Below are 5,000 nucleotides of genomic sequence, written 5' to 3' on the forward strand. Positions count from 1 at the left end.
CAGGACGCCCCGCAGTATCGCCAACACGAGATACCTAATGTCACCAGACAGATCCATTTAACTCTTTCTCATAACTACCCCAATTACATTACCGTAACTTAATATATATATACAGTATATAAACCATATCTAACCACGCTCGCCAACCATATAGCCAACCCCCATAAAACGGAACTAACACCCATATCTATATTTCATGACTAACACATCTCCCATATGGCAACCCACAAAACCTTACCTCTCACCTTTGTCAACGAATAGCGCCCGTCGGAGATAAGGCTGCCAAGGTCACAGACCCGGCAGAGGGCTGTCCAGATTAAGGACCTAACCATAGGACTACCGAGGTCCAGGCCCGGCATAGGGTTGTCCAGATCAAGGACCTGATCATAGGACTGCCTAGGTCAAGTACCTGGCAGGAGGATTGCCGAAGCCAAGGTCCGGCATAGGTCTGTCCAGGTCGAGGACCTGACAGAAGGTCTGTCCAGATCAAGGACCTGACAGAAGGCCTCTCTAGCTGGGAAACCTTATCTCACCAGACATCCGAACCTGTAATTCCCAAATCTCATTTTTAATAAAACGAGGAAAACACCAAGATATTTCTTGTCAGCATTAAGTTTCCCTCTTTTGTAAAACCCAATTACAGGAAGGACGAGAGAAGACAGATGATAGCGGTGAATGGAGAATGGTTGTGAATAGACGATGTTGTGATGCATGGAAAGGAGGTGGTTGGGGATGGGGGGGGATTTCTCTCCGTCTTCTTTTCTGCATGAGGGGACGGAGAGGGGTGGTCGCCAATTAAATGAAGCGGCCTTGCTGTTGATGCGCTGTGTCTTGCTTTCTATTGCTGCACTGCTTCTGGCCCAGGGAAGAGGGCGAGATGCAAGGACGACCTGTCATCCAAGAGGAGCTAAGTTAAGGGGGAAGAAAGGGGATGAATGTGAGTGGAGTACGTGGGGATAGAATAGGTGGGAGAGGATTTTATGCTTCTATGTATTTTTATACCTCCCTTATAAGGGGAAAAAGCCTTATATATATATATATATATATATATATATATATATATATATATATATATGTATATATATATATATATATATATGTGTGTGTGTGTGTGTGTGTGTGTGTGTGTGTGTGTGTGTGTGTGTGTGTGTGTGTGTGTGTGTGTGTGTGTGTGTATGTGAGTGTGTGTATGCGTGTATGTGTGTGTATGTGTGTTTGTGTGTGGGGGGTGTATGGGGCGTTTCAATGGGATAGTACATTTTTCCTTCTGGCTGGTGGCGCTCTAATCTCGGACTGTACCAGATGATATTGGTTACCACACTGGCACCCAGCTCTCAACTGTAGCTCCAAGAAGCTGGCACATGATGACCAGGGGCCACACCCCGGTAAACTGCTCGACCAGCTGGCAAAACCAGGTAAGGGTAGCTGTAGGGAGATCCTTCCCTTCAGTGAAAGAAAGCCCACCCGACCTTGGTTGGGAAGGGTCTACGGGAGCAAACTCCCCTAACGAATGAGCTGGGAGTGAATTCCCACGCGCTCATGCGCGACCAGGAAGTCCCCAACGGCGGTACATGCAAATGAAGACTCCAGTGGTCTCAACAGATGTGTACGGTGGAAGAGGGCAAATGCCAGACGGACTGGCTAAGAAGGCGCCCACTGCTTGATATATGAGGGTGTGGTAGTCCGTTGTAACCCTTGTCCCAGATACCACCTGTCGCACTTCCTTGTGTGATGTGAAGGATGGGACAGAGGCCACAGTGTGTGGGCCACGGTTTGGCAAGCTGCGACCCACCCTAAACGCTTTCACGCCACTGGCTGTTTCCTCGTATCTCCTATTACTTACCAATTTCCCTCTAAAAAGTCAAACGGCGATGGGATAAGGATGACGGGAGCAGGTTTTGGTCAAACTGGAAGCTCTTAGTCCGGACCTACACGTTGGAGGCAGGCGTGTGATGGTCGCCTTCTCAAGAACTTGGTGACTACTCGAGATTTCGGCCCTGCATCTGCGTCTGGGCAGGCCTTTTTAGGAGCCCCGCTGCCCACCCCAAACTGTGAAGGTCCTAGAAAAGATGGATAAAACATTGGAAGTTACCAACCATGCCTGGCCAGGAAACCGCGCCTGTCGGGTCACCCGTTATTGCCGTCAAAATGCCAAGAAAGTCAACACAAACAAAATCACTCTATCTGTCGGGACATGGAACGTCCGGACACAGCTGAATCTCAACATAAATGAACGACTAGAACGTCGAACAGCACTGGTCTCTAAAGAACTGGCGAGATTTAACATCGACATTGTTGCACTGCACTCGCTTCTCTGATGAGGGTAATCTCGAGGAAGACGACTCTGGGTCCTTCGTCTGGAAAGGGGAAGATGAAGCGGAGAGAAGAGAACATGGCGTCGGGTTTGCCATCAAAACCGGCCTTTTTCGTGACCATCAAATGATATTGACAGCTATCAGCGAGCGTCTGATGACCCTCCGCGTCTCTTTACCAGACAACAACTTCATGACACTCATTTCGTCCTACGCACCAACTCTGGATGCTGAAGAAGTCCTGAAGAACCATTTTGATCAAAAACTGAATAACACCATCAGAAGAGTACTACCAAGCGATCATCTTCTGCTGTTGGGAGACTTCAATGCGAGAGTTGGCAAGGACCAACAACTGTGGGAGAACATTATTGGAAAAGAGCGCATCGGAAACTGCAATGCAAATGGTTTTCTCCTGCTGGGCCTCTGCGCAGAACATAATATTTCCATCACTAACACGATGTACCGCTTACCAAATCGACATAAGACTACGTGGCAACATCCGAGGTCAAAAGACTGGCACATGTTGGAGTATGTTATTGTCCGACAAAGTGATAGAAAGTAGGTACGTGTCACCAAGGCTGTCCTAGGTGCTGATGACTGTTGGACAGACCATCGTCTAGTGGTCTCGCGCCTGACGCTTACCGTTTGAAGGAAACTGAGCCCGTTCCCAAGAATCATCTAGAAGAAAATATGACAACAGGGCAGGATTCGCAGTAATGGGTATAAACTGGACAAATTTAGATTTAAGAAGGAAATAGGCAAGAATTGGTTTATTAATAGGGTGGTCGATGAATAGAATAAACTTAGTAACCATGTAGTAAGCGCTGAAACTATCAGTTGTTTTAAAAAACGATTAGACAACTTTATGGATGGGGAAGACAGGTGGTGATGGATACGGAGCTGCCTAGTGTAGGCCTTATGGTCTCTTGCAGTCTCATTTATTCTTATGTTCTTATGTAAAGCTTAAAAATCCAGCCTACAGCTCCATCTATGAGGAAAGAGTCTGTCAAGACCTCGCCACCATTCCTACCAGCAACAATCTGAAGAAAGAATGGACCGTCATTAGCAATACCCTCAGTAATGCTGCCAAGGACACCACTGGTTACAAAAAGAAGAAGAACCAGGACTGGTTTGACGAAAACGACATTGAGATCAGTCGCCTCATAGATGCTAAACGCATGGCCCGATTGGCCAATGAGCAGGACACCCGATGCCAATGCAAGAAAGTATGCTATCATGACCTAAAAAAGACTATGCCAGACAAAATTGCTAGAAATTAAGAACCAATGGTGGATACAGAAGGCTGTCGAGCTTCAACAGTATGCCGATAACAAGGACCTTAGAGATTTCTATGTAGGAACAAAATAACTTTATGGCCCAGTACGTTCCTCAGTAGGCTCCCTGCTTTCTGCAGACTCATCAACCATCTTGACCGATCCGACAGATATCCTAGATCGTTGGAGAGATCACTTCTACCAACTGCTGAATCGGCCATCGACAGCTGCAGATGACTTCCTGAAAAATGTCCAACAACATCCAGTCCAGCTCTGGATGAGTAAATCTCCAACATTTCTGGAATTGGAAAAAGCCATGAATCAAATGAAGGCCCGTAAATCACCAGGCCCAGATAATATCCATTTTGAGCTCCTCCAGTACGGAGGGATGTCACTTAAGACCAGGTTGCACGATCTCATCCTCAAGATATGGACAGTTCAGCAAGTTCCAAAAGATCTCAAAGATGCGGTCACCATCACCCTCTATAAAAAAGGAGATCGAAAGCTGTGCGGCAATTATCGAGAGATTTCACTGCTCTCCATTGCAGGGAAGACTTTTGCAAGGATCCTGCTAAGCCGTCTCCAGGAAATGGCAGAGCGGATTCTCCCAGAATCACAATGCGGCTTTCGTGCATCCCATTGAACCACTGATATGATCTTTTGCGCAAGACAGCTGCAGGGGAAAAGTCGGGAACAACAAAAAACCCTCTTCATGGTTTTCTATGACTCGGAGAAAGCGTTTGATAGCGTACCAAGAGCTGCCATGTGGAGGGTTCTCAAACGTTCCGGTTGTCCGGACAACTACATCTCTCTGGTCCGATCCCTACATGAAAACAATCCTTGACGTGTGCTCTATCAAGGAAAGTTGTCCGAAGAATTTTAGATCACGTGTGGGCTGAAACAAGGTTGTGTCCAGGCTCCAACACTTTTTGCCCTCTATCTTGCTGCAATGATATACGAGATTCCATCAGACAACCCAGGAGTTGACATTAGGTATCGATTTGATAGTGGGCTGTTCAACCTGGCCAAATTCAGCTCCAAACAACTAACAACCATCAAAACAGTCCCGGAACTGCAGTATGCAGATGACAGTGCTACCTCTGCCACTCAGTTAATGATCTACAACAGTCAGTAAACAACTTCAATGAATCTTATCAACGTTTCGGGATGAGCGTGAACATACAGAAGACCAAAGTACTTGCACAACCGGCTCCAAGAACAGCCCTGCCAGAATTTGACATCACAATTTCTGGTACATCGCTGGAGCAAGTCGACCAATTCTCGTATCTTGGCAGCTTACTTACCTCCAGGTGCAACTCGGAAAAGGACGTAGAACATCGAGTTGCAGCTGCCCATATCGCTTTTGGAAAGCTGTGTCGATGGGTTTTCGACAACAAAGATCTTACCCTAAGAA

Source organism: Oratosquilla oratoria, chromosome 38 (genome assembly GCF_046742065.1).
Source record: "Oratosquilla oratoria isolate Oo_2021 chromosome 38, ASM4674206v1, whole genome shotgun sequence".
NCBI lineage: Eukaryota > Metazoa > Arthropoda > Malacostraca > Stomatopoda > Squillidae > Oratosquilla > Oratosquilla oratoria.